The sequence below is a fragment of the Gopherus flavomarginatus genome, chromosome 1, assembly GCF_025201925.1.
Source record: "Gopherus flavomarginatus isolate rGopFla2 chromosome 1, rGopFla2.mat.asm, whole genome shotgun sequence".
NCBI classification, from domain to species: domain Eukaryota; kingdom Metazoa; phylum Chordata; order Testudines; family Testudinidae; genus Gopherus; species Gopherus flavomarginatus.
In genome coordinates this window covers 306,272,901-306,281,842 of record NC_066617.1, presented here as the reverse complement: position 1 = coordinate 306,281,842, position 8,942 = coordinate 306,272,901, and positions in this window count along the sequence as shown.

Sequence of the window (8,942 nt, the reverse complement as noted above, 5' to 3'; positions counted from 1 at the left end):
ACACACACTGAGATACTTTTATTTTTTTATGGAATTCTAGTTAAAAAAGAAAAAGCTACATGAATTTTCCAAAAAAATATAATTACATATTAGAAAAAAATAAAATGTTTAAGGATGAATCTGCATAACAGGAAATCTATTTGTGTGCCATTGATTTATGTTCTTCTTATTATATTAAATATAAACCAAAAGTCTGAGATAGAGGATTATTGAAAAGTTGTAGACATTTTCTTCATGATTTCTGCACAGTATATCAGACTTATCTATATAATCTAAAGCTGGTCAATACAGAGAAACTTAGGTTTGGGGGGGGAATTGAAATTTTGAAGTTGTTTTTAATTTCAAAGCATCAAAATGTACCCCCTCTGCATTTTTTTCAGCATTCTAAAATTTGTTTCAAAAACATTGTCCAAATAATGATTGAAAAATTTCATTTATCAAAAAACCCTCTTTTTTATGAAAAATGCACACTATTCCAACTATTTTTAATGAAAACTTGAAAGTTATTTAAAAAAAATGTTTTAAACCAGTTCCAATCAAGTCTATGCCAAATGCATCCTAAGAGGATGGTCTAAAAATAATAACCAACTGGAACAGTAAGCCACAAAAATAAACCATCAATCCTCAGACTACAACATCTTTCATCCTCTTCCCTCTTTAACAGCCCAAGAAGATAGATGGGCTTTCAAGTATGCCAGGTAAGTCAACAGATTCTAGCTATTTGGGACCAAGTGAATTCTAAATTCAAGAGTCTTTTATAGAAAATACCCTGCTATCAGCAGACTCCTTTGAAATCAAGATAACTATAATTCAAGCTGTGAGTTGCAACTGCAGTTGCATCACGTGATGAGGTCTTTCAGCATGCAGTGTGAATTTGGAGAGTAACCTAATGAATGTGCATTCCTGATTATTTGTCTAAATCTACACAACAGCTTTTTCCATTTGCAGTTTTGATTTAGACTGCTGGAACAGATTTATAGCATGATGTCAAAAGCTGCCCTGTAGGCAATGGTGGATGCATAGCTTTTACTATGAATATACCCCCTCCCCAGTGATCATGTTGGTTTAGTCCAACAATAGTCTCTTGATATTTGTATTCATTTTGTTTTGGTCCAAATTAGCCCACTTTCACCAAAGCGTAACCTCTTCCAACTCTACATACACTTCGGTCATAATTCCTTGGAAGTACATTCCCAGCTCCACAATGTTCCAAATTAAATCCCACTTCTTTTTCAATTTGGTCAGTGAAATCAGCTGTACAACAAAACACTGTACTGTAATGATACCAAACTGTCAATCACAACTTCATATTCCCTAGCACAAGAAGCACAAAACCTACTTCATCCTCCTTGCGCCCCTGCTTCCAAAATGTTAGAGACTGCAGTGATGGAGTTAGCTCTGCTTGTTTTAATGCAATCTTTAAAAGACAGTGAGGCTTTTGTTGCTCTACTTCCATGATCATTCAACAAAGAAATCATGTTCAAAATTCCTATCTCCTGAACAATCACTAAACAGAATAATACACAGTGCTGATGATAGGTAAATGAGAGTTTCCTCTGCACACAACTATGAGGTTAGCAAGAAGTTTTGTCTATATTAATGTTGTGCAGCTGGGAGTGCAGACCTATGGGTGTTTTCTCTCAGGCACCAGCTGAATAGCTGAGAGGTACCGTTACATCCAAATGGGAAGGGAAAAAAAGGGGAAAAAACATTAAAAATTATTCTCTGTTCTTCCATGCACTCTCTATGACTCGACGAAAGACAAAGTGTGAAGAGTACAGGAACCAAAGGAGGAGCAGCACCAAAGGAAGAATTGTGAAATGATCTTTGAGTCATCTTGTCATCTCCAGCTATCTTTCTTCTTTCCCATGTTTGTCTATGCAGCTGCACCATGAATAAGTGGCAATATTCAGCGATGTCAAAGAAAAACTTTCAGAAAACCATCTGTATAAACAATTGATGTAATCCAAAACTTTGGTCAGTATTAGGCGTAAATACATTATGCAGCATACATCAAGTAAGCCCACAGTTCTAAGAGAGACAATCTCAGCTTTCAAGTGTTCTTTCATGTTTCATGAGGCTTTTCAGAGAACACCTATCAGATATAGCACTCTCCCTGAAGCAGATGCATCCTACTGTAATCCTTTCTGATCTTCCCATTGTAAAGAGAAGTTCCACAGATGTAATAGATTGGGCTTTACACATGAAAAGAGGAGGGATTGCAATCACATCATTATTGAAATATTCATTTATAGTAAAACAATAGCTTACAATAGTACTGCAATGTCAGAGAACTTGCAATTTCCCATTGAGAATTGAGACATCTTAGTAATATTACAAAAATCCTACTCTGTAAATTTAATTAATTTAATTACTATGGATTAGCAGCTATTCTAAACTCAAGATGCCTTACTTAACTAGCAAAACATCATAGGTGAGTATCCAAAAGTTTCTCCGTCCCTGGGGAAAATATTCACCTCCTTAAACCACTCAGCATAGCCATGCAAACAGGCATCTTTATGTTAATGTTCAGGGCTCTGTAAAAACAGCTTACTTTAAGTATGCAGCAGAACTGTAATAACTATCAGAGCCCCAATCCTGAACCACTGAGGTGAAGGGGAGCTGTGTGTGCTGGTTGCTTCTCAGAATCAGGCTCAAGATGTATTAAATTGTGCTTGCGCCTTAAACAAAATGAAGGCATCTAAAACAAGATGGTACTTTTGGAAATGTTGCTTTTAGCAGGCAGGAATAGAGTAAGCTGTGTGATGGTGACATCCATGCTATATGTATTTTAATATTAACACTAATATATTATGTAAATCAGTGGGATTATAGGCCTGCACCCTTCACATATGAATCCAAAGCTACCAGCCACAAATTCTTGGTGTATTTGTGAAAGGGAACTGTCCTACTTTTGGTTTTGGAATCATGTTTTCTGTATTTAAATGTAAACTAATCTGCAGTTCTTATTTCTTGTGTCAAGAGATGGAGGAAATTTAATACAAATTTCATAGACTTTTTTGGGAGAGGGCTGAGGGTATGCATCCCACAATAATGAAGTGGTGGAAACAGGTTTTCTTGGGTGTCTGGCTGGCTGAATTCGTATTGAGATGATTATTTTAATACAGCTGAGATTTGACTGTGTTTCTTGTATTATTTATAGGGCTGTCAAGAGATTAAAAAAATAATTGTGACTAATCACACTGTTAAACAATAACAGAATACCATTTATTTAAATATTTTGGATGCTTTCTACATTTTCAAATATATTAATTTCAATTATAACACAGAATACAAAATGTACAGTGCCTACTTTATCACAGAATATTGGGTTTGGAAGGGACCTAGGAGGTCATCTAGTCCAACCCCCTGATCAAAGCAGGACCAATCCCCAGACAGATTTTTACCCTAGTTCTGTAAATGGCTCCTTCAAGGATTGAATTCTCAACCCCGGGTTTAGCAGGCCAATGCTCAAGCCACTGAGCTATCCCTCCCCCCATGTTTATTTTTGATTATAAGTATTTGCACTGTAAAAAAAAATAGTATTTTTCAATTCACCTATTACAAGTACTGTAGTTCAATGTCTTTATCATGAAAGTAGAACATACAAATGTACACTTATGTTTTATTTTTGAATGCAGTTTTTTTGGTACAATGTAAAATTTTAGAGCCTGAAAGTCCACTCAGTCCTACTGCTTGGTCAGCCAATTGCTCAGACAAACAAGTCTGTTCTCACTTTCAGGTGACATTGTAAATAAGAAGTGTGCAGCATTATCTCCTGAAAATGTAAACAGACATTCTCATGGGACTGTTGTAGTCGGTGTCACAAGATATTTACGTGCCAGATGCATTAAAGATTCATATGTCCCTTCATGCCAAAACCACTATTCCAGAGTACATGCATCCATGCTGATGACTGGTTATCTGGGCATACTGAAAGAAGACCAGGATACACTTGATATGGATGTTAATCAGGCCACAACTTTATTATATTTATGTCTGGCAGATAAAGTGTACAGTGCAGGCAGATCCATGCTTATTCAAATCATTACCCGGGGTTTCCACTACACCTCCCTTCATTTTCCATCCAGCTCCCCTCAGCCAAACCATGGCTTGGAACTTACCATCCACCCCCCTCATAGGGGGGATAAAGTGGTCTATAGGAACATGGGAGTTGGTTCCCTGCCAGACCAATCATAGGAATCCGCCTCCCCTGTTCTGTTCCTTTATCCAGCACATCCTTTTAAGTCCTTTACCTGGCCATTTTTCCGGCCACTGGATGTATTCTTTATGGACTACCTGCACTGGACATCCACCACAAGAAGACTCCAGCAATTTGCTTGGCCAAACCCAGTCAGGCTCCCAGATATCTCCCAATAGGTGAAGTCCCATTCTCCTGAAAGAACACATCCCTTGCACTATGCCAAGATTTTCAAGGATGCCAGCAATTGGGTTGTCTGCAATCAGGTACTGCAATACCCACCCTCCACGGTGAGCAGTATCGGTGACCAACATTCCAAATCCTGAAATTGGAAGAACTCATTAAAACTTCCTGTATAGATCAGCTGTGTGCCTGGAGCCAAGAATCTTCATACCACTGAAAACATCATATGCTGAGGCGCCATAGAGCCAGCGGCATCTGCTCAGGTTCATTGCTTGCTCCTAGTGCAAGCTCATGAAATGTGTCAAACTGGAAGCTAGACAAGGCATCTTTTATGTCATTATCCATGCCCGGCATGTGCTTGGAAGAAAAATGGATGTTGAGGTTTAAACAATGCAGAATAAATGCCCTCACTAACTTCATAACCCTGAACGATCTGGAAGTTTGGTGATTGATAACTTATACCACTGCCATGTTGTCGCATCAGAAACAATCCTTTTTATTAGCCAGCTTCGATCCCCAAATAATCACCGCAACTAAAATGGGGAAAAAATCCAGGAAAGTCATATCATGCACCCCTCTGTTTTGTGTCCAGTTAGGCCATTTCTGGGCACACCATCTGCCTTGATAAAACACCCTGAAACTTGTACCTCCTGCAGCATCCAAATGGATTTTAAACCACCTGGTAATAACCATTCCTCTTTCCAAAATGACATCCCATTAAATTGACTACAGGAACATACCAATTAATTCATCACTTGTCGTACCCATGAGGTGGTTCTGTTAATGATGAGATAGATCCAGAGCTATGTTCCATGCACTATTCCTCCATTGACAAAGCCATTTATATGGTTAGGGCTTGTGGCTCAGGGGCACTAATGGCTAAGTGTGATATCAAGTCTGCTTTTTGACTACTGTTGGAGCATCCACTGGACTTTTACCTTTTGGGTTTCTCTTTTGAGGGACAATTTTATTTCAACAAGGCTATGCCAATGGGATGTTTAGTGTCCTGTTCAGCATTTGAAACATTTAGTACAATGTTGCGCTGGGCACTGGTGCAGGCAGTGGAACTATGCCAAGTAGTGCATTATTTAGACTATCTTTGTTTGTGGGACAAGCTGGGTCAGATGGGTGTGTTCACTTGCTGGACACATTTTAAATCAGTTAGGGGTACCCCTAGCAGAAGAAAAAACAGAGGGCCCTTACACTACATTGACCTACCTAGGTATCAAGCTGGACACCGGGGAGGCCCTTGTCCGCACTGCTTCCTGCTGCCCCCATTGGCCTGGGATGGCGAACCGCAGCCAGTGGGAGCCATGATCTGCCAAACCTGCCGATGGGGCAGGTAAACAAACTGCCCTGGCCCACCACAGTGCTTACCCTGGCAAGCTACATGCCAGAGGTTGACGAACCCTGGTCTACTAAATGCTGGTGCAACCTTCCAAAGACTGGTCAACAGAGTGTTAAATGGTTTGCAGAATTCTGCTAGGGTATACATAGATGACATTGCTGTGTTCAGCAACACCTGGGGTGACCACAAGGACTACTTGGAAGTTGTGCTATCAAAACTCAAAGAAGCTGGGCTAACTGTGAAACTCCTTAAGTGCAAAACAGAGGCAGCCAAAGTCCCTTATCTGGGACACTGCGTGTGTGTGTGTGTGGGTAGAATATCCCCCAACTCTCTTAAGGTGGAAATCATCATGAAATGGCCTGTACCCCAGACTGAAAGGCAAGTCCAATCCTTCATAGGCTTGGCAAACTATTATAGGAGGTTTGTGGAGGGGTTCAGTGACATTGTATCCTCAATCACAGACTTATGTAAAAAGCTTCAACCTAATAAGCTGATTTGATCAGAGGTGTGCCAATAAGGCTTCAACAAGGTAAAAGTACTCCTTTCTGCAGAGCCTGTGCTGGCCAGTCCTGACTTTCATAAGCCTTTTGAATTGTGTACTGATATATCAGACACAGGGTTGGGTTCTGTGCTGATGCAGACACGATAAGACAGCAAGAAGCATCCCATTGCCTTCCTAATCAAAAAGCTGTCCCGTGCCGAACAGAATTACTCTGTCATAGAGAAGGAGTGCTATGCCATTGTGTGGGCCATCAAACAATTAAGGCCTTACCTTTTTAATAGGAGATTCAAAATTCTAATTGACCATTCACCTTTGGTATGGCTTCACCAGACTAATGGCACAAACTCCAGACTGCTACGCTTCCTACAAGCGTTTGACATGAAGATTATGCATATTAAAGGAAAGGCGAACTGGATAGCAGATGCCATGTCCAGAAAAGAGGAATTTTAGGTATATTGCCTCCACCATGGACAGTGTCCAAGCCTCTGGCAGTAAGTTCAGGAGGAAGGTGTGATGGTGCTCCCCATAAGGCTTTATGCAAATATGCTTATGAATTTATATATGACATAACTGGAATATGTGTTATGCTACATATCTCCGTAAAGGTTATTATCTACTGAATACATTCCTCCTATTTGCATGCATGTATCATTTTTGTACTTGAAGTTATGAATATTGGCTGTATACGTCCTTGATTTCTAAGTAAGCTGTGTAAGGCATTTGGTCAGCTTCTTTAGAAAGGAATTTGCAAAGTTAAGTGCCGAATCATAGAATCATGGAATATCAGAGTTAGAATGGACCTCAGGAGGTCATCTAGTCCAACCTCCTGATCAAAGCTAGACCAATCCACAACTAAATCATCCCAGCCAGGACTTTGTCAAGCCTGACCTTAAAAACCTCTAAGGAAGGAGATTCCACCATTTCCCTAGGTAACTCATTCCAGTGCTTCACCACCCTCCTAGTGAAAACATTTTTTCCTAATATCCAACCTAAACTTCCCCCACTGCAACTTGAGACCGTTACTCCTTGTTCTGTAAGAAGCACTTAAGGAACAATGAATATTGGAATGCTCCAATTGACATAATATCCTCAGGTAGACTTCTTCAAGGAAGCATGTCAACTATGACTGCTACCCTGTAAGTTCTGAGTCATGCATGGACATGTGACTTGCCCATGTGACTCCAAAACTCCATCTTGGAGCTGGAGTTTGCATAGGAGAGAGGAAGGAGCCTCCACCCACAATAGATAGTTTGTTTAAACCCCTGGGATACCCTTCCATTTTGGCTGGAGCTGGCGAAAGAGAGATCCTCTCCACCCCCAAGGATATTTCAAAGGAACAGGAACAAAGGACAGTAACTAGAGGTGTGAGTGACTGCTGGACCCAAACTAGAAGGATACTAGTTTGTAAAAAGAAGCTTACTGGGTGAGGTTTTTATCTGTATTCAGTTTCTTAAAATAGACTTGTGTGTTCTATTTTATTTTGCTTGGTAATTCACTTTGTTATGTCTGTTACTACTTGGAATCACTTAAATCCTACTTTCTGTATTTCATAAAATCACTTTTTACTCATTAATTAACCCAGAGTATGTATTAATACCTGGCCGGGGGGAGGGGGGCAAACAGCTGTGCATATCTCTCTATCAGTGTTATAGAGGGCAAACAATTTTTGAGTTTACCCTGTATAAGCTTTATACAGGTTAAAATGGATTTATTTGGTATTTAGACCCCATTGGGAGTTGGGCATCTGAGTGCTAAAGATAGGACCACTTCTGTAAACTGCTTTCAGGTTAAGTCTGCAGCTTTGGGGCGTGTGATTCAGACCCTGAGTCTGTGTTGGAGCAGACGGGCATGTCTGGCTCAGCAAGACAGGGAACTGGAGTCCTAAGCTGCCAGGGCAGGAAAGCAGGGGCAGAAGTAGTCTTGGTACATCAGTTGGCAGTTCCCAAGGGCGTTTCTGTGATCCAACTCATCACAATAAGTGTACTCTCTATGTCATTATCTAAATCTTTGGTGAAGATATTGAATAGAACCAGACTCAGAACTGAACCCCGTGGGAACCAATTTGTTATGCCCTCCCAGCTTGACTTTCTGGGAACAGTTTTCCAACCACTTATGCTTTACAGTAGCTCCATCTAGCTTGTATTTTCCTAGTTTGTTAATGAGAAGGTCATTTGAGACAGTAGCAAAAGCCTTACTAAAGTCAAGATATATCGTATCTACTTGTTCCCCTCTATCCACAATGCTTGTTACTCTGTCAAAGAAAGCTATTAGATTGGTTTGACATGATTTGTTTTTTGACAAGTCCATGCTGACTTACTTATCACCTTATTATCTTCTAGGCATCTGCAAGGTGATTGCTTGATTATTTGCTCTATTATCATTCCAGTTTCAAAGGAGTAGCCATGTTAGTCTATATCAACAAAAACAATGAGGAGTCTTTATGGCACCTTAGAGACTAACAAATGTATTTGGGCATAAGCTTTTGTGGGCTAAAACCCACTTCATCAGATGCATGGAGTGAAAAATACAGTAGGGGGGTATATATATTACAGCACTTGAAAAGATGGGAGTTGTCTTACCAAATGGGGGTCAGTGCTAATGGGGCCAATTCAATCAAGATGGAAGTGGTCTATTCTCAGCAGTTGACAGGAAGGTGTGAATATCAACAGAGAGAAAATTACTTTTTGTAGTGACCCAGCCACTTCCCG